Below are 23,089 nucleotides of genomic sequence, written 5' to 3'. Positions count from 1 at the left end.
TACATTTATATTTGTATTTTTCCACCAAGTGTTAGATAGTAAAGAAATGAGTCATTATTAAATGTCATTTTTGAAAATGTGACTTTTCCCTGCTAGATTTGTTTAGACCATGTAGCTTAAAAATGAGCAAACAACTGAAATTTTGTCAAGGGACTTGCAATCAAATCCTGGTTCTGTCACTTGTTAACTGAGTGACCTTAAGAAAGTCATTTAATTTCTGTGGACTTTTTTTTAGCATGCTAACTTATATTACATATCATATATATTTAATCACATAAATATATCTGAAGAGGCATCCACATAGTAAAAATGAATAGATTGCAATGGGTTGTAAATATTTAGACATTTATATTTTCAGTCATAGGAAAATGTTAACAATATTGTTAAATGTAATATGTCTTTTCTTCTTCACCTTTCTAATGCTAAATGATGCTACAAAACTACATGAACTTCTTAAACTATCCCACATTTACAACCTCAGCAAAGCCAAATAAAGCCAACATTAGGAACTGTTTCATGGTTAAACAGAGCTGAGTCATTCCATCTTTTAGAAAATGTAGAAAAAATTGTTTTTTTTTTAAAAATCCATGCCATTTTGATTCCCAAGTCCAGCAAAGCATAGAAAGTTTTACTTTTATCAGCTCTGAAAATTGAAAGCAATTCACAAAGCCCAAAGGGTTGTGTGTGTGTTTTTTTTTAACGTCCTTTCATGAACGTGCAAGAAAATGTTCTTTATGTCAGTAATAAATGACAGCCATGGAATTTTGGCAGCAAATGTTTTAGCCGTCCACATGAAATGGATGAATATCCCACCACCTAGATTAATTCATGTTACACTATGTTACTGGAGAGAATGATAATAGGATTTTGCTCTTATGCTTGTCATATATAAAATATTTTATCCACTATATAACATTAAATGGGCAAGTAAGATCAGCTAGTACTTAAAGCAAACATACACACAAACTTACGCTTTGAAAATGTGAGAAAGGAAAAAAGGGAGAGAGAGAGAGAGAGAGAGAATATCTTAACCATGTCTGAAATCTGGATCTGGCTAACTTCTCATGACAGCTGCTTTCACAATGGACCTTAAGACATTTGGTTTTAAATGTCAAAATGGAGAACACTTTCTTCCCTTATATTCTATGACTTCCACCCCCACTACCATTCACCATGGATTCTTTTTTGAAAGAAAACAATTTCTTTCCATTGACAAATGTCCTCAATGCATCTAATATGCAATGAACTATAAGGGTTAAAAAAAAAGAGAGAGCTACATTGTCTAGAATCTCTGAAATGTACTCAGTGATCTGCCTGGCAGGGGACTCACTTTTAACACAGCCTGGATCAGTGCTTCATTTCAGGAGCACTTCAGATTGGTCAGTGCCTCCTGAAGATATTGTTCTCTTGTGCACTGAAATGTTTTTGAAAATTGACTAATGCACTTACGCATGTGGCTCTCGAACAGCCCGTATCAGGCAAGCTTAATTGGTTTCAGGGATACTGAGCATGACAAACAAAATCAGGGACAGATCACTTTATCCTACCTTCTTTCAAACCTAAGGGGCCATTTTTGTTATTCAACTAATTTTAGCCTCTTTAATCAGCTGGAGATTCCAGCATTAGAAATTTCAAAGGAAAACACGTCTATATTTTGTAAATGGATTTCAAGATAAAATGAGTTCCTCTTTTTGCTTCATTTTTGTTACTGGATTAAACACAAATGAATCTGGCACATTGTTTATTTGCTCTCCTAGTTGTTGCTAAAATAACTGGTTGATCTGTACCATAGGCCACTGATTAACTTGAAGGGCCAGCAATGTCAGAAATACTCTGCCTTATACTTTGGACCAAGAGCTGTCAAGTCTACCCAGTATTTGTGTGGTTGTAAAATTTTACAACTAATCAAAAGAGAAAATGATAGTGACTGACATAATTCCTCTTGTCAGCCAATATTCCCTGAGCAGAGAATGCCATTACATTTGTTCCATTTCATATTGCTTGAATTTGTCTCTTAGTTCTAGGCCTTGACTTCCAAATTGCTAAAATAACAATTAGTATTTCCTTCAAACACAAAATCTATCTTTTTAATATCTACTTCTACTTCCCCATGGTTTACATCATTTTCCAACCTGAAGGGTCTTCATTTTGAGTTTCTATTTTAATGCCCTTCCTTAGGCCAAATGTGTGATAACAAAGGAAACTGACTACAAGCTATCTGTCACTTTTGTTTTGTTTTTCCCCTCTGGTTACTGGGGTCTTTCATCCTCCCTCGACTTTCCAGAGATGGCAGGTTTGTTTCAGTTTCAATCTGTGAATGATCATTGTTGTTCCTTTCAGAAAACAGAGCTACCACAAGGATGGATAAGGGCAAATGTCCCCAGTTTTAAAACAGAAAAGAGAATAAAGTCTGTACATTATAGGCCAGCAAGCTTGTAGAAAGTTCAATTCTTGAGAAAATTCTAGAATGGATCATTAATTGATAGTTGTTGAACATCTAGAAAAAGAGAGGGGTGGAGCCAAGATGGAAGATTACAGGCAGCAACTCAGCCAAAGTCTCCCAACATTCCCCTTCAAACAACTTTAAAATAATGACTGAAAGCAAATTTTGAAGTAGCAGAGCCAACAAAAGGTCTGGGTGATACAATTTTCCAGCCTAAGACAACTTGGGAGTTTGGCTGGAGAGGTCTGGGACACTGGGGAGGGGCCAGGCCAGAGCTCATGTGGAGACTATGCCAGTAGTGGGCCTAGGAGCCAGCCACAACAGAGGCAGCCACAACAGCAGTGGCAGCTTCTGGAGTTCTCGAAATACAGACAGTAAAAGGGTTGGACAAATAGTCAGAAAGAGATTAACGGGGACCTTTTGTTGTCAATGGGTAGAACTGACACTGATTGGCAATTCTATTGTTCATACACAGTTCCGGGTCATAGTCCCGGGATAGAGAGGAGCATTTCTGTTCAGTCACAAAAGAGGTGAGGCACTGGTCACAGTTCCAAGGCAAAGAGTAGAACCATTGATTGCGGGTACAGAAGGGTGGGGGACCTGGTCACCGTTCCAGATCCCAGAAGAGTACTAGTATTTGTGGCTTCAGGGGAACAGGGGTCCTTTCTGGGCAAAGACTAGAGCACGGACCAGGAGAGCAGTGACCCCACCTCTCCCTGGCTCATAATATCTTGGAAGCACTAAAAATTTGTAGAGCCCCAGAACTAGCTCTAAAAATAGCAGCACAGAAAAAGTCTGAAGTTGGGGACAGTGTCTCCCCACCCCTGGGTGAGCAGAACACAACTTTAACATAAAGTTCAGCCAAGAAATAGGCTGGAAAAAGAGTCAACAGCAACAACAATAAAAAGAACTTGACTATAAGAAAGCTACTACAATGGGAGGGAGGACCAAGACATAAACTCAGAAGAAGACAACAGCATAAAAACAGAAAGGCTCAAAGAAAAATGTTTATTGGATTCAAGACTAGCAAGAATTCCTAGAAGAGTTAAGGAAAGCTATAAGAGCAGCAGAGTAAAATTTTAGAAAAGAAATGGGAGTGATATAAGAAAAGTATGAAAAGAGAATTAACAGCTTGGTAAAGGAGGTGCAAAAATGGAGAAAATAACACCTTGAAAACCAGAATTGGCCTAATAGCTAAAAAGAAGGTAGAGTGGGGAGGAAAACAAAAATTCATTGAAGAAAAGAACTCCTTAAAAAGCAGAACAGGCAAAATAGAAAAGGAAGTATGAAAATTCACTGAAGAAAACAAAAATTCCTTGAAAATTAGAATTGGGCAAGTGGAAGTTAAAGACTTCATGATACATGAAGAAACAACAAAAAAGAAATTCAAAAGAACAAAAAATAAAAGAAAATGTGAAATATAAAAAATTGACATGGAAATAGATCAAAGAGAGATAATTTAACAATTATTGGGCTACCTGAAATCCATGATAAAAAGAGCCCAGACATCATATTTCGAGAAATTATAAAGAAAAACTGCCCCTATACCTTAGGTCCAGAGGGTAAAACAGAAATTGAAAGAATCCACCTACCACCTATCATCCCAAAATGAAAACTCCAAGGAATATTACAGGCAAATTCCAGAGTTTCCAGGTCAAGGAGAAAATAATTTAAGCAGCCAGAAAGAAATAATTTAAATATCATGTAGCCACAGTCAGAATGACATAAGACTTAATTGCTTCCACTTTAAAGAAACAGAGGGCTTGGGATTTGGTATTCCAAAAGGCAAAGGAGCTAGGATCACAACCAAAAACAACCTATCCAGCTAAACTAAGTATAATCCTTCAGGGGAAAACATGAATATTTAATGAAATAGAGTCTATTCAAGCATTCCTGATGTAAAGACCAGAGGTGAGTAGAAAATATGACATTCAAACATAAGCCTGAAGAGAGGCATAAACAAGTAAACATGAAAGAGAAATCATAAGAGAATCAATAATGTTAAACTGTTTACATTTATATGTGAAAAGATAGTACATGTAATTCCTAATAATTTTTATCATTATTAGGGCAGTTAGAAGTGTTCTACATAATTGGCATGAGTATGTATTGATTAGGTTGGGGTGGCCTCTGAAAAATTAGAGGGGTAAGAAAGAGGTACATACTGGGAAAAGGGGGAAAGGAGAGGTAGAATGAGGAAAAGTATCTCATATGAAATATGCACACAATGCCACTATGAGGTCTGTATCACAAAGAGATCAGAGGAAAAAGACCTATATGTAATATATACATATATGTATATGTATATGTGTATGTGTGTGTATATGTGTGTGTGTGTGTATACACTCTTTGTAGTAGCAAAGAATTGGATATTGAGGTGATGTCCATCAATTGGGTACTGACTAAACTAGCTATGGCATATGATTGTGATGGAGTGCTATTATGCTATAATAAATGATTAGAGATATAGTTGCAGAGAAAAAAATGGAAAACCTGTATGAACTGATACAAAGTGAGGGGAGCAGAACGAAGAGATCATTGTACACAGTAACAGTAATATTGTAATGATGATCAACTGTGAAAGACTTGACTACTCTGATTAATACAATGACCCAAGAAAATTCTGAAGGACTTATGATGAAAAATGCTATCTACCGCCAGAAAAAGAACTGATTAACTCTGAGTGAAAATTGAAGTATAGTTTTCATACTTTATTTTTCTTGCTTTTTTTTCACAAAATGGCTAATATGGAAATATGTTGCATGATTTCACATCTATAATTGATAAAACACCTACTCAGTAGGTGGGGGGATAGTGAGAGGGAGAGAGAATTTGGAACTCAAAAAATGTAATGTTAAATAATAAATATTTTTTTAAAAAACTCTATATGCACAAAAAAACCTTAATCTGCATTATTACTTTTTAATCTAGAAAGGGAAATAGTGATTAAAAAGAACATGGCTTTATCAAGAGCAGATTATGCCAAGTTAAACTTATTTAATTTTTTTCACAGGATTGCTAAATTGGCAGATAAGGAGGTATGTTGTAAATATAATTTATCTGGATGTTAGCAAAGATTTTGAGAAAGCATTACATGCTATTTTCTAGTGATGATTAAGAAATATAAAATACATGATAGTATAATAAGATGAATTCAAGTCAAGCAAATCAACAAACATTTATTAAGCACTTATTATATGCCAAGAGATTTAAAATATAAGCAAAAAATAAATGAAGTCAGTCCTTTTCCTCAAGGATCTTATTTCCTAATGGGGGCCAGACTCACATCAGTGTCAACGGATAGTTCAAGATCAATATGGCAAAAGGTCTACAATGGAATACCTGAGGGATCTATATTAACTTTTTATATATGATTATCTTTGATAAAGTCACTGAAGGCATATTCTTCAAGTATGCAAATGACACTATGTTGGAAGAGATAACCAACAGAATGAATGGCAATCACCATCCAGGAAGAAATTGACAGGCTACAATACTGCACTAAATTTAATAAGAGAAAATTCAATGTAGTTATATAAAAATACAGTTTTATATTTGGGTATAAAAACCAGCTTGAAAAGGACAAGATAGGAGATTCATGATTAACGAGTAGTTTGTCTGGAAAAGGTATAGGGGTTGTAACTGGACTGCAAGGTTAATATAAGTCAATAACATGATGTAGCAGTCCAAAAATCTAATATGACTTTGAGTTGCATTAGGAGAGAAATACATTTCGGAAAAATGAGGTGATACTCGTTTTGGAGTTAGCTGCAAATAGACTTCACCTAGAGTATTGCGTTCAGTTCTTGGCATCACAATTCAACAAGAATATTGGTAAGAGAATGTCCAGAAGAAAACAATTGGGATGGTAATTTAGTCTATTATCATATACCAATCAGTTGAAGGAGCTGAGGTGTTTAGCCTGGAGAAGAGAAGCCTCAGAGAGCACATGATAACTGTGTTTAGGTATCCAAAGGGTTTTCATATTAAAAATAAGGGGGGATTAAGCTTGCTCTGTTTGGCCCTAGAGAGTAGAACCAAGATCAGTGGAGTGCAGTCACAAAGAGATTAATTTAGCCTTGCAGTCAGGAACAACTTCCTCACAAAAGAGTTATCCATAGAAGAATGGGCTGCCTAGTATGGTGGTCTTCAAGCTGATGCTGACTGACTACTTGTCAAATAGGCTATATTGGGGTCTATTTTTGCATGTGAGTTGAACTAGATGGATGAAGAGGTCTCTTTGTGCCCTCCTAATCCGTGATTCTGTGAAATAGACAAAAGTAAAGATACAGAGAGATGCAGCCAAATAGATTGGGCTGGTCGGGCTTTTTACATAAGCCAGATTTGGGTGGAATTTCTGTCAAAGATATGTGTGTGTATTTATGTATGCAGACATGCATATGTATATATATATATATGTTATATAGTGGTTTCAAAAAGCCCTAGTACCCTTTATTAGCTATTAAAGTTTTAAAATACATTAAGACTTTCAGGATAACCTGTATATAAATGACCAGATGCCATGCCCATTGAGTCTTCCCATATACTTCCACGGCGGGATGGGATCTCCCCTCCTCTAAATAGTAATGCATTTAATATGATATTTACAACATGCAATCTTTCTGTTTCTATCATTTGTTATCTATATACCTACTTCTTCTCTATCCCCCTACTAAAATTCTTGAAGACAGGAATTTATTTTATTAATTTTTATTTTTGTGTCTCTTGTCGTACCAAGCAGAGTGTGTAATATGTAGTAGGTTCTTAATGAATAATTTGTAATAGAACTGAACTACAGAGAAAACTTGGAAGACTTTTTTGAATTGATGCAGATTGAAACAGACAGAATTAAAACAATTTGTAAAATGATAACAATATTTTTGGGAGAAAAAACTCTGCAAGACGTTAGAACTAGAACCAATAAAATGGTGGTCTGAAACACTGAAGATTAAACAACTCGTTTGCCAGGGCAGCTAGGTGGTGCAGTGGATAGAACACTGGCTTGGAATCAGGAAGACTCATTTTCATGAGTCCAAATCAGACCTCAGATACTTTTTAGCTATGTAACCCTGGGCAAGTCACTTAACCCTGTTTGCCTCAGTTTCCTCACCTATAAAATGAACTGGAAAAGGAAATGGAAACCACTCCACTATCTTTACCGAGTGGATATCTTTGCCAAGGAGGGATAGTAAATAAGAGGCACAGACAAACATAAAATAAAGATCAGGAGTAGAATTTATTAAGAAGGGGAAAAAGCAGGGGTAGTAACCATGATCTCAGACAAAGTTAAAGCTAAAATAGATTTAATCAAAAAAGAAAAATAGGAAAACTACACTATATGTCAGCCATATTAATCAATATTTTTTCAGACTATTTAAAATAACTAGACAGTATAAAGTTGGAATATTGCTATGGTATAGGAAATGATGAGTTGGTGGACTTAGAAAAATATGGAAAGAATTGAACTTATCAAGAGTCCACCCTCAGAGAAACAGAGGACAAGTAAGTATACTATATTTGTATATGGTCTTACAATGATGCATATGAATGTACATGTCTCTATATAAGTATGATTATAGATATCTAAGTATAAGTATGTGTATGTAAGCATATATATTTACCTGCATATGTATAGATTCATATGTGTATGTGTATATGTGTACATATATGTGTATACATGTGTTTATATACATACATACATATAGATAGATACAGTTATAGATATGTAAATATATATCCCTGCACTTAATTGTAGCCTTCTTGGGGGTCAGGGAGGAATTGGGAAAAAAGAACAACATAAAAAGTGTACTGCAGAGAACAAAAGAAAACTTACAAGGAAGCAAAGACAAGATGGACAGCTCTAAACACAATGTGTAGTATTTATTATACAGATTTTCTTGAAATGGAAACTTATTGCTGTATATTTTTAATCCTGTCTTGTATTCTGCTGTACACATGGAAATACTTTTTTTTTCTTTTCTTAGTGCATATTTGTTTTAATGTTTAATTTTAAAATAAATACAATTAAAAAAAAAACAAATGGGGTCACAAAGAGTCAGGTATGACTGAAAAATGGTAACAACTGATCTCCTGAGAGGTGAAGAACTTAAAATGACATTTTTTTTTCAAATTTTGCCAAAATAAAAACTTGCTTTCTCAGACAATGCATTTCTGTAATGAAAATCTTTTTTTTGTTGTTGTTGTTCATATTTACTCATTGGGGAGTGAGAGAAACTGATTACAAATATTTAATGGGAAAAAAATTTAAATCATTTAAAATCTTAAAAAATTGAGCCAAACTACACACATATATACAAAAAGACCAATTTCCCACTCCTAAAATTGTGGTATTTTAAAGGTAGAAGAAACCTTAGAGGTCATCTAGAATTTTTTAGTTTAACACCCCACTCCTCCTTCCTGTTCAGGAATGAAATCTCTTTATACTCTTTCGGAGTGTCATTAAGCCTCTGTTTTGACATTTTCAGTAACACAAAACTTGCTACTTCATAAGACAGCCTATTCCAAAGTTGAATTTCTTTATTTGTAATTTCTTGAAATCTCCCAGGCTAAACATTTTTTTTAGTCCTTTCCACCATGACTTGGTTTCCACACCCCTCTCATTTGTGACAATCCCTCTGTATGCTCTTGAGTTTTTTCTCTTTTTCTAGTAATATGTAAGTAATGAGGACTATGGGTAAAAGTGACCAGGCCAAAGTTCTACAGTAGAAACTAAGAATGACTGAAACATCCTGATCAAATCTGCTAAGATAAAAGTTGAGATTCTCAAGCAGGGCAAACTGGTTGGGAAATGGGGTGAAGTGTCTTTGAAAAACATATTATATAGAATTTGTTAAAAGTTGAGCTTTCTCACATAATCCTGAAAAGTGAAATGTACTTTGTATAGCCCTGTGAATATAGTAATTACCTAATACATGTTTGTTGAGTTGAATGTAATTTGAAAGATATATCTATGAGAGTATTATATGTTTTAGAACAAGAAATGACTCTGGGAATACCCAGAGAAAAGCTGAGACAAAGGCCAAGATTCTGAAGCTTGGCAGATGAGAACAAAAATGAGACTGAGATATTTATTATGCTGAACGAGAAAGCAGAAAGTCATAGACAAATGATTCATTTTCAGATCCTCAGTGTATGAGAAATAATGGACTGTAGGCTCTTAGATGATAAGGAATTGGGCATAGTATGGATGAATAGAAGATAATGATTAATGTTTAAGACAGAAGGATACTCCCCAACAGAGAGATCTTCTGAGCTGGGATGGTAATAAGTTTGAGTTTCTACTTCCTCTGAAAATGAGTAAGACTAGAAATACTTAATTTCTTCCTAAAATTAATACAACACAATTTTAATTAGTAGGCTTTGCTCCTAACTCACTCTAATCAAAGATTGACTAAGAACTTTAACTCCATTTGCTTCAATATTTAGTGAGTAATGAAAATGCTTTTTTACCTGAAACATACCTTCTTTTTGGCAGAGAAGTGGGAGAATATTAGGCAAAATGGTGTTTATATTGTCAGATGTATTCTCCGTTTTGAGAGTTTTTACTTACCTGTTTTTCTTTGTCAAAAGGCAGGATTCACTGGTGGAATAGGGAGGGGAGAAGTATTTCTAGAAATTATTTTGATATAAAAAATAAAAGGCATCAATTTAAACATTTTAAAAGAAAATGTTTTATCTACCTATTTTCAAAACAAATAAGAAATAATTATAAATTTGATTATATAAAAACCTCCAAACTTACCATAGTCTTTATAATGCTTCATAATATAAATAAGGTTATATTTCATTAAATATTTATGAATTAAATAACTGCCCTCATCCTCTCTTGCACTGTCAATTTTCTAATTTCAAGGGTAATAGGGTGTTGGAAATCTCCTGAAAAGTATGAATCTTTTGTTTAAGGAACAAGACCCAACCAAATTGTTTCCTAAAATTAGTAAACCCCATGAGGAAAAAAGACAAAAGGTGTCATCTCAGAAGAGCCCAAGCTTTTTCTCACAGAGGACGCTGTAACTGTCCTTCATTTTTCAGTCTGCTGAGACCTATCTGCATCCCCAGGCAGACTCCTGCCATATCTTCACAGCAGGCCCAGAAACCTTGAAATCACTTCCTGAAAATACCCAGGAATGATAAAGATCCAGGGGTGACAGGCAGAGCAAACCAGTCATGCTGGCTGTGTAACTCTGCCTTTACAAAGGACAAAAGGAAATTTAAGTTAACACATGAGCTAAAACCACAGGTCTGGTAGGGAAGGTCTTATTTTTGTAGTCACACAACTCTTTTTCAAATAGTAAAAAACTTATTTTCTACTTTATACTCAGAGATATGGGATTTTTTAAACTAGTTTTTATTTTTATTTTGAACCATTATAGAATAGAAATATGCATACACAAAGTAGAGAGGGATAAACTGCTTAATACAGCTTTAAATTATGTAAGTATATAGTTGTAATATCAAGAAAGGGAAGAGAAGGGAAGGGAAGGGAAGGAAAAGAGGAAGGGAAGAAGAGAGAGAAAAGTAAGAAAATAAAGAAGGAAAGAAATGAGAGAGAGAGAGAGAGAGAGAACCTTATAGCAAATTTAAGCAAAGTAAATTTCCACACTGGTTATGACTGAAATTCTGTGTCTCATTCTCTACCCTGAGTCTATCAAATCTCTTTCTAAGAAGCAAGTAGCAATCTTTATCATCAGTTTTCTGGAATTGTAGTTGACTTGCATTGATATAAGATCTTAAATGTTTCAAAGTTCTTTTTCTTAATAATATTGTCATTGTATACATTGTTCTGATTCACTCTGAATTTCACTCTGCATCAGTTCATACATGTCTTTCCAGGTTTCTCTGAAAGCATTCATTTCATCATTTCCTCTTTATTTCTTCAATTCCCTATTCCATAATTTATGTGATCATTGCCCAATTAATGGGCACCCCCTTCATTTTGAATGCTTTGCCACATTCACAAAAAAAGAGCTGTCATAATTATATTGTACATAAAGGTTCTTTTTCTATTTTTTTGATGTCTTTGGGGTTATGAGCTAAGTAGTATCATAGCTAAATCAAAAAGTATGCGCAGTATAGTGATTCTTTAGACATAGTTCCAATTTGCTTTCCAAAAGGCTGAATCTATTCACAGCTCCACCAACAGTGCACTATGGGCCTACTGCCTGAGAGCTCTTCCAACAACTGCTTTTTTTCTATTTTTGTCATCTTTGCCAATCTGATATGCCAATCTGGTGTGATACAAGTACAAAATATGAAACATCCCATATTCATATGGAAGTTCCATTCTAATAGTGTAGAAAAAAAGTAGACACAAAATATATACAACACAGATATACAGTTAATAGATGCAAATATGTACAAAGTAATTAGATACTAGGTCAGGGGTGCAGAACCTGTGGCCTTTTCTGTGAATTTTGAGTTCAGTCAAAGGGCCACACTTGAGGACCTAGAGGGGCACAGGTGGCCTTGAGGCGGCAGGTTCCTCACCCCTGTACTAGGTAGTTTAGAAGGGTGGGCCCTACTGCTTGGAGGCATCAAGAAAAGCTTCACATAAATGGTACAGGGGCTGCACCTTAAAGAAGAGAAAGGCTCTAGAACTAAAGAAGGCCTAGATTCTGGACATTAGGATAATCAATTAAAAGGCACCAAGATATGAGATGGAGTTTTGTGTCTGAGAAACAGGTAGAAATTCAATTTGGATGCTTTGTAAAGTGAAGGAGGAGGAATAATGCCCAAATGAGTTCATGAGATTTTACTGGCTTAAGAATTCATTTAATACAAACAAACCACTTTATAGGTGAGTAAAGGGAGAAAACTATTTCAAAGTCACATGAGAAGTTGGCAACAGAGGCAGTGTTTGAGTAAAAATTGATTCCTAAAAAAAGAACAAAAAAAAAAAACCAGCAACAACAAAAAACAACAAAAAAACTTTAAAATTATTTTTCTAAGAGTATGTATTTGGTCTAATCATTCTTGTAGATTTTATCTTTCTAAATTACATTTTTACTTTTTCATATACTAAAGGTGGAGGTTGCATTTAATGAGCTGAAAACCCCAGTTCACCTCGGCCCCTGTCCTGAAAGAAACACGATTTGCAGAAAGAATTCTTAATGGAAATGAAGACATGCATTGTTGGCAGAAGGGCCATCCATCTTCTTCTATGGCTTAGGCCCATGAATCCTGTAGGGGACCAGTTTACAAGAGCTCTTTACTTTCTGTGAGAAGGAGATGCTAAGTCATAGCTATATTTCAGATCATCACCTTAAGAAGCCACCGCACCTGAGAAAGACAGCATGAAGCTGTGCACAGAGCACTGTATTTAGAGCTAGAGGACATGGGTTCAAATCCTGGTATGACCTCATTTCCCATACAATGCTGAGCTTCAGTTTCTTGTATAAAATCAGGGAGTTGGACTAGATAATCTGTCAGGGCAGTTCCAACTTTAAATCCACAATGCTATTGTCCATTTGACTGTAAGAACCTAGAATTCTATCAGACTTCCAGAAATTTAATGTCTAATCCACTGTATTTCATTTTTTTTTGGTTCAACTTGATCATTGCTTAAATTCCTAGGCACTGAAATCTTCACATGGATATATAATTATGAAAATCCATGTTTGACCATCTAATGGATTAATTTTCCTCACTTTCCAATTGTTGTCAGGAAGTTGTTCTCAGCAGACCAGAACAGCTACAACTGAGCCTAATTATAGACCCTCTAAGCAGATACCATGACTTCACTTGATGGCAGTTCTATCTCAGATTGGCTCTGACACTACCAATATCAACCATAAATCTTCCTGTGGAAACTATGAACAGCACTCAGTTTCTAACATCAAGGTCTATGGCCTTCAAGGTTTTACATACCTGCCACCTATGACTTCCAGTGGTCAGAAATGCAACATAACATCAGTTGGTATGTCTAGTTACATAATGTATGGTCTCAGATCAAATTTCAATAGGATGGCCAGCCAAGCTCAAAACAACTCTTCCCAGGACCCATCCTCCAATCCTGGGACTCGGTAACATTAGATTTTGTCACTGACTTGAGCAGAATTATGATACAATCTTGGTGCTGGTAGACATCTGACCCAGATGGTTAAGTTGTTTCCACATTTCTAACCATAAACAAAATAACCCACTAATTCCTAAAAGAAATGTACAGGCTCCATAGGCCTCCCTCTAACATAACCTTCAATAAAGATTTCTAATTCATCTCACATTCCCAAGCTTCAGGTAAAAGTTCACTTTTCCACAGCCTGCCAGTAAAATATAAGTGCTTTGAAGGCAGGGGCTATTTCATTTTTCTCTTTTTATCTCCAGCACCTAATATTGTGTCTGGAACACAGCAGGTTTATAGTAAATGTTCACTGAATTGAATTGATTCCAATCACCAAAAAGGTACATAACCTGAAACCTAAAATAGTGCTTCTACCATTAGAATGAATGGGCTAAGTATCTCTGATAAAGACCTCAGTTCTAAAATATATAGAGAACTGAGTCAAATTTATAAGAATGCAAATCATTCCCCAATTGATAAATGGTCAAAGGATATGAACAGTCTTCAGATGAAGAAATTAAAGCCATCTGTAGTGCTATGAAAAATGCTCTAAATCACTATTGATTAGAGAAATGAATATTAAAACAAGTCTGAGGTACCACATCACACCTATCAGACTGGCTAACATGACAAAACAGGAAAATGATAAATGTTGGAGAAGATGTGGAAAAATTGGAACACTATTGCATTGTTGATCCAACCATTCTGAAGGGCAATTTGTAACTATACCTAAAGGGCTATAAAACTGTGCATTACCTTTGACCCAGCAATACCACTTCTAGGTCTGTATCCCAAAGAGATCAAAAAAATGGGAAAAGGACTTACATGTACAAAAATACTTATAGCTGCTCTTTTTTGTGGTGGCTAAGAAGTGGAAATTGAGGGAATGCCCATCAGTTGTGAATGGCTGAACAAGTTGTGGCATATGAATGTAGTTGAATACTATTATCCCATAAGAAATGATGAGCAGGTGGACTTCAGAAAAAACCTGGAAAGACTTACATGAACTGATGCTGAATAAAGTCAGCAGAACTAGGAGAACACTGTACACAGTAACAGCAACTTTGTGCAATGACCAACTCTGATAGATTTAACTCTTCTCAGTAATACAAGGATCTAAGACAATTCCAAAAGACTCATGATGGAAAATGCTATCCACATACAGAGAAAGAACTATGGAGTCTGAATGCAGATCAAAGCCTTCTATATTCTCTCTCTCTCTCTCTCTCTCTCTCTCTCTCTCTCTCTCTCTCTCTCTTCCTCTCTCTTTCTCCCCACCCCCCTCTCCTTCTTTCTCATGGTTTTTCCCTTTGCTTCTAATTCTTCTTTACAACATGATTAATGTGGAAATATGTTTAATATGATTATACATGTATAGCCCTTATCAGATTGCATGCCATCTTGGGGACAGGGAAGTAGAGGGAAAGGGAGAAAATTTAGAACTCAAAATCTTATAGAAGTGAATGTTGAAAATTAAAAATAAATAAATAAAATTATAAATGTTGAAAAAAGAATGAATGGGGCATCCTGTTGTACACTACATAAATATGTTCAAATTCCCTGCACACTTAATCTATACAGAACACTTCCTTTTATACTAATTAATGCTTCTACCCATTTTGTCTTCTCTGAATTCATCTCATATACCAGTTTAGTTGAATGTTACCCAAACTGACTTGTTATATGTACTATGAGTAGTCAAAGTAACAAACAGAGGCCAACCATCAGTGGACTTTCAGGGAGCCCTAGAGTATCAGAGGGAAAATCTAGCTCTCTACCTAAAATATTTGCACTAATCGAGACATTCCCCATCATTCAAATGGTAAGTCCTTTGACATATTGCCTGCAAATTCACTCCTCATTCTGTATCTATCCTGTGTTTCTTGAGTCCTTGCTATAATGTGCTCATTCCTCTCCATCAATGGTAGATGGGGAAGAAGAAAGTATCCTGAAATATCTCAGGTGCCTCTACTTGTATTATTGTAAAACTAGAGAATAGTTTTGTGTACCATTCCCCCTCCTAAAATGCTTCAGTAGGTTTCAAGGTGGCGATTTGGTACGGTAGAGTTGGAGAAAACCCTACCAATTCCATACTATGCATATTCTCTGCTGCCACTTATACCCTCTCCTTGTATCATGTGCCTGCCAGTACAACTAGTACAATGGTTATACAACAAACAGTATAACTAGAGACATCTGAGATACTTCTACTAGTTGAGCATATCCTAAACAACACTTTCTTTCTTCCCATCCACCATTAGTGATGGTGGGGAGTGAGCACATTCTTCCAAAGACTGGAATGCAGAGAAGATATAAAACGAAGAGCATGCTTCCAGACAGTAGGCCAAATAGAGTAGATAAGACAAAGACTTGCCAGGGATGGCTGAATAAGCAGAAAATGAAAAAGTCTAATCTGGACCATATCAGGGTCATAGCAGGACACATCAGATGTAAAAAATCTTTTAAAACCACAGTATTTTAAAAAATCAAATAAAATTATATAATCTTCCAAATTTTAAAGCACTATAAAAATGTTAGCAATTAATTCAAACAAAGCTGAAACTCCATCACACTCTCTGAATTTTGGCTACTAGAATCATTGGGCTCTGAACTCTGATCAGTACCAGTTCTACCATTTGGTTTAGCCCCTTGAAAATCAATGACCCAAAATCACTTTGGCAACTAACCTGGCCTGGTCCTCAGTTTTCTTCTTTCTATCTCAAATCTTGCCACAAGGCAGGATTACCCTTCCCTTTCCCACCTAGGGATTTCTCTAATTACTGGAACAGGCCAGCTTTGCCTCAGGCAGAGTATAGTACTAAAAGCACATTGACAATTCATGAAAACTTTTTCTAGTTCAGCTCTACATGGAAAATGGTGTTGTATGGTAAAAACTAACATTACCTAAATATTAATCTTGCCCTAATATTATTTTTTTCAACTTACATTCTAATAAATATGGTATATCATTATACATGAGTTTTATTCAGCAGGAATTCACTCAATTTTTCCCCTAAGTAATAGGTAAGGATCATGTTTGTTTGAACCATCACAAATAGTACTTGTATGTTTGGTAGTATATACCAACAGTTTGCTTCTCCTTTGGTAAACAAAGTCTAGAGAATATAAAATAGAATCATAGGATCTAGAGCAAAAAAGCACTTTAGAGATAATCTAGTCCAACAACTTCATTTTATAAATGAGTGAACTGATGCCCAGAGAGTGTAACTGACTTGCCTAAAGTAGTTTAGCTAGCAAATATAAGCATGACCAGAATTGAAAGCTACTTTCTCTGACTTCATATCCAATTTTCTGTACTCTATACTTATCGCTGTAACATTTTGCTCTTTGCTAACAACATAAATACATAATCTTAAAACTGATGTAATTCATTCTTAATAGATTCCAGAAATGGCAATTTTATTCCACAACTTTTAAAAGCAAACATTAAGAACTTTTTTCAAAATATTGATGCTTTTTAAAGATGGAGGTGAGGCATATCTAGTATAATTCCTGTCTCATTATTGTCAGGGCCCCAGGTCAGAAGCTGCTTTGCCAGAGTTCTTATCCTTGCCTCAGGAAAGTACAGGACCCTAGGAGGGGAATATTCTAATGAACTTGAACCTGAGGACCTTGGGGAAGCTAATCTATTGAGCTAAGAGAAATCCAAGGGACTCAAGCAAACCTTGATGATGAATAGAATTACCCATAGGCACTATTAGTAAGAAGTCCTGGATAAAGAAGGGAATGATTTTATAATTTCTAATATTTGAAAACTATGTTACCTGTATTATACCCTGACCCATTTAGACTATGCAAGTTTGGCTTGAGAATGAATCCAGCCACAAAGACCTTTATTGTATTTTTCAGTCATGTTTGATTCTTTGTGACCCTATTTGGGCTTTTCTTAGCAGAGATACTGGAGTGGTTTGCTATTTTCTTTTCCAGCTCATTTTATAGATGAGGAAGCAGAGGCAAATAGGTTAAGTGACTTGTCCAGGGTCATACAGCTAGTAAGTGTCAGAAGCCATATTTGAACTTAGATCTTCCTGACTCCAAGCCTGGCACTCCATCCAGGGCATCACCTAGCTTCCCTGATTAAGAACTTACCTGTCTCTTTATACCTCCTTTGTGCCATCCATGATGCTAATCTATGACTGGTCTTTTGACTGCCTCACTTTCTTTACCTTCCTGATAAATAAATCATTCATTTCCTATAACTGCTCTGCTTGGTATCAACTTCACCATCATCACACCCCTACCTTGGGTAGTTTTTTCCTCCCTCTACTCCCCTTTTTAGTTTCATTTGTGTGTTGTCTTTCTCCATTAGATTGTAAGCTCCTTGAGGGTAGGAACTGTCTTGCATTTTCTTTTCCCAGCACTTATCACAGTTCCTGGCACATACTAGGCACTTAATAAATGTTTATCATATAGTACTGTTTTATTGATGAGTTTTGTCCATTATCATCGCTAACCCTTCAAATATTTTATTCAATCACACATCATTTCTAATAATCTAAACTAATGTAGCCATTCTACTATGAACTTACTCAATTCCACAGCTTCCCAACCATATCTTGTTCCCAGCTTTCTGCTCAAGGAACTATGACATAGCCCTAGACAACCATTACATTCTACTTCTGTGTTACCTCAGTCAGAGTTTGATATCTCAGTGATGGACTCAGTCCACCACTGAACTCACTCTGGGAGTTCTGGGCTCAACCAGGCTTTATCTATTAGCAAGCAGCCTTGTAGTCACTTTGACGATAGATCACTTAACATATCGTTGACTCCTAAAGATTGAACACATCAGACCTTCTGTTCTTCTGAGTTTACTATTCTCTGTTCTTTACTACTTCTTCTAAGGAAACATGATTTAAATTGCAGGCATACCATGGAGATATTGTGGCTTTGGTTCCAGAACACTGCAATAAAGCAAATATCGCAATAAAGCAAGTCACATGAATTTTTTGGCTTCCCAGAGCATATAAAAGTTATGTTTGCATTCTACTTCATGCTATTAAATGTGCAATAATATTATGTTTAAAAATAATGTACATAATTTAAAAATATTTTATGCTAAAAAAGATGCTAACCATCATCTAAGCCTTCAATGAGTCATAATATTTTTGCTGGTGAAGGGTCTTGCCTCCTTGTTAATAGCTGCTGACTGATCAGAGTGATGGTTGCTGAAGGTTAAGGTGGCTGTGGTAAATTCTTAAAATAAGATAACAATGAAGTTTGCCACATCTATTGACTCTTCCTTTCACTTGGACACTTAGAGGCCATTGTATAGTTATTAAGTGACCTAATTTCAATCTTGTTGTAACTCAGGGAATAGGGAGGCCTAAGGAGAGGTAGAGAGATAGGGGAACAGTGGGCTGGTGGAGCAGTCAGAACACACACAACATTTATCAATTAAGTTTACTGTCTTATGTAGGCACAGTTCATGGCACCCCAAAGTAATTAAAGTAGTAATATCAAAGATCACTGATCATAGATCACCATAACAGATGTAATAATGATGAAAAACTTTGAAATATCAGGAAAATTACCAAAATATGACACAGAGACATGGTGTGAGCACATGCCATTGGAAAGATGGTGCTGATAGACTTGCTTGATGCAGGGTTGACCCAAACCTTTAATTTGTAACAAAAAAAAATAATTTCTGCAAAGTGCAATAAAGCAAAATACAATAAAATGAGGCATGTCTGTAAATATTTATTCTAAAACCCCACGCAAAACCCTAATCTAGGACTACCTTCCACATTTCCTGAGCTAGCAAAACTGAAGAATTCACACATGGTGCCCAACATTCTGTTCATGATCCTCTCCATACTTGGCTTACAAATCTGATTCTCAAAGTAAATACACACAGTCTACTTCTGGATCCATCCTCAAAGGCTTTCCAACTTGGTAAGAGCTATAAGAATTTGACTAATGTTGGGAGAACATTTGAGAATCAAAGGTTATGTGCTCATCATGATGAGACATCAGAGTAGAAAAATCAGTCCCCTGGCCTGTACAATCTTTTCTTCTTCTAGTCATAAGAGAAATGCTGTAGGGTGTAGGGAGTATAGAAACTATGACATCCCTCCTTACTACGTGGTCTGCATAAGCTTGATCTATCTCCCTAACATGCTCCTGACAATTAGGATGAGAGTTTAAAACTATTGTTACGAGGGCAAGGTGCTTTCTGAAATGTGGACATCAAGAAGACAAGTTCAAATTCTGTCTCAGACATTTGTTAACTGTTTTCTAGCCAAGTCAGTTCATCTCTCTCTTTTTTAAAAAGGGGATAACAACAAGGTTGTTGTGAGGATCAAATCAATCTCAAATCAAATGAGAAAACCTACATAAAACTTTTTGCTAGCTCTTATTATTTTTTACCAGTTCTTAGGGAAACTGCATTGTGTGCAACCACCCGAAAATATTAGCATCATCAAAGCGTAGATTTCACCTACAAATGAACTTCTTTAATGAGCTCATCAAATTTTTGTACATTTTTAAAAATTATTTGTCCGTAGCATGCTTTATTAAATTCCAAGTCTTATCATTCAGGGAGCTGTCATCAGAAGTCTGGACATCAGGTGAAGAAAGGCAAAGTAAGTGCAGAACTATTATGACCCATATCAATTGTCTCATATTTTTAAATATTAAAATGAATTATATAGTATATATTAATTTAAAAATTAACATATCTAACACAGCACAGTGCCTGGAATATAGGAAGAGATTAATAAATGCTTGATATCTGACTAAAATGAACATTCAGTTCATTTTAGTTTTATCTGTATTTTATTTACAATATGCCTTCAAATAGCAGTGGCAAATAGAAGTATTATATATCAGGAGCTGGCTATGTCACATAAGGCTAAAGTAATCCCATCAGGAAATACTTGCATTGGCATGGAAGTAAGTCCAACACGATGGTACACACTACCCTACTGAGCCTCTAACACTTCCAATTTGTTATACCTGAATTCTTTGATCTGGTTTCTCCACAAGTCACCAAATCATATTAGTGATGGATAGGGGAGAAAAAAGAACAGTAACTACCATGGTTCACTATCCTCCAGAAATTGCCAAGATAACATGATTCCTTAAAGCATGTTTCTTTGAAAAAAAAAAAGATTTCATATCCAAGATACATAAGGAATTGATTCAATTCCATAAGAACCATAGCCATTCCCCAATATCCTAATCCAAAGGATATGGAGTCACATTTCAAAGGAAAAAATAAAAGATCTCAAAAATTATATGAAAAAAGTTCTAAATCACTAACTAGAGAAATGCAAATTAAAACAATGGAGATATTCTACCTCATACCCATCTGATTGGGAAAGATGACCAAAAAAAAAAAAGAAAGTGACAAAAAAAGGAAAATGACAGATACTAGAAAGGCTGAGGGAAAAGAGGTAGGCTAATTCAATGTCAGTGGAATTGTAAATCAATTCAACCATTCTGGAAAGCAATTTGGAGCTATACCTCAAAAGTCACTAAACTCTGCATACTGTTTTGCTCAGTTGTACCACTACTAGGCCTATAGCCCAAGGAAATCAAAGAAGGAAGAAAGGGAACAATAAATAGAAAATTAGTTATAGCAGCTCTTTTTGTAGTAACAAAAAAAAACAAAAAACAGAAAATAAGGGAGTATACGTCAACTGGAGAATGACTAAAGAAATATTGGTATACAAATATAATAAAATGTTACTATACCATATATGACAAAATGGACAGTTTCAGAGGAAACTGGGAGGCCTTTTAATGAAGTGCTACAGAATGAGGTGAGCAGAATTAGAATAGTGTATATTACAAAAATATGAAAAAAATTTGAAATAAAGTAGCTTTCTGTTCAATGCAATGTCTGCTCAAATACAGACAAACTGTAACCCCACAGGAGCAATGATAAAACATATTATTCATCTCCTACCTGAAAGATGATGGACCTAAAATGTAGAGTAAGAGATGTTTTTTTATCATGGCCAACATGGAAATTTTGTTTGATTATGTATATTTGTCATGGGGGCGTAGAGAGTGTTTGTTTTTCCTTTTTCAATTATTCAGTGGGGGGAGGAGAGAAAATTAAACATGTTTTAATCAGAAAAAAAAATTAAATTAATTGTTAAAGAAAGAGAACATGATTCCCTTTGTAGTTGGGAAAATGGGGACAGAAATGCCTTCCCATGAGTCAATGGTAGGGGCAAGACCAATCCCTAGTCAAAAATACGACCCAATGTATTTAACTGGTTTCAAACCCCAGCCCTTAGACCCCAGACCATGTGTATCCCTTTATTTCCCTGGGGATCTCCTTATCATCTGCCCTGCCACTTGTTCCGCTTTTCCCTAACCTCCCACCTTTCTACCTCTTGCTCTAGGAATAGCATGGCTTCTTTAAAAAAAAAAAAACATCAATTTACTCCCCTGTAGCTCAACTCACCATATTAGTGATACTTTCTTGGCCATTCATCCCTTATTTCTGTTATCTCTGCCTTACTAGAATGGAACCATCTGGAAGGTAGGGATTGACTTGTGCTTACATTTGTATCACCAGTGTTTAACACAGTGCTTGTCACATAGTAAGTACTTAATAAAATCTTTTAATTCATTCATCCATTCTAGTCTAGTCCTCTTTTAACTAGTCTATGCTGCCTTTTAGTGGTAATAAATGTTTAACATTCCTATCCACTTTGTGCATTTCTTTCTAAAATGAAAACTGAGACAGCATTCATTGGCATTCCTTCCCTTGTCCTCTTTGTATTCTTTACCAATGCAGATGAGCAAGTTCATAAAAATGCATCACAGATCCATTTAAACTGTGTGATTAACTGCTAATATGAGATATTAACTTGTAGGATTTTATGGAGATCATCACATATAATTATATTTGATGGTATATGATAATTACCTGTTTGGTTGCATTTTAAAGTGTGATGGCTTGAGAACATTCATCATTCCATATATCGCTCACTGAAAATCTTATATAAAGTTGCTACTCACTTTTATTTAATTTTTTAAAGAACCAAAAACTTTTTTTTCCTTTTATATTTAAAGAAAATGGATTAATATCAGGTAATCCCTAATAATAATTCTGAAAATGGGAGATTAACTGAGAAAACCTATTTTTGAAATGGAATGGTCTAATCAAGATTTTAGATAGTGCAGTTTTATGTGTATATATGGTTTTAACACTCATAGTTAAAATGATAAAACTTCTATTTAATTGTGAGTTATAAAAAAAGAGAGGACATATGCCATAAAACATGTGAGGGACCTATCTCTTTCCCAGTTGCTCCCTCTACTGCTAGATAAAAATGGAGTCTATGCAACAAGCTCTCAGATACAAAGTCATGAGATTAGCCTCAGTCAACCATCATCAGTGTTATTGATCCTTGGTAACTTGAATATCTCAGGGCAGCTCCCAAATCCATTCAGCTCCACACAGATACACATAGACAGGAAGACACCCACAAGCAAATTCCATCCTCCCAGGAACATAACACATAAGGTTTTTTACTTCTGGACTAGTTTCCAACTTGCTTCTCCAGAAGGAAATAGGCACA

Source organism: Vombatus ursinus, unplaced genomic scaffold (assembly GCF_900497805.2).
Source record: "Vombatus ursinus unplaced genomic scaffold, bare-nosed wombat genome assembly UNPS02014861.1, whole genome shotgun sequence".
NCBI classification, from domain to species: domain Eukaryota; kingdom Metazoa; phylum Chordata; class Mammalia; order Diprotodontia; family Vombatidae; genus Vombatus; species Vombatus ursinus.
The sequence above is the reverse complement of the archived record's forward strand: the minus strand, read 5'-3'. Positions refer to the sequence as shown.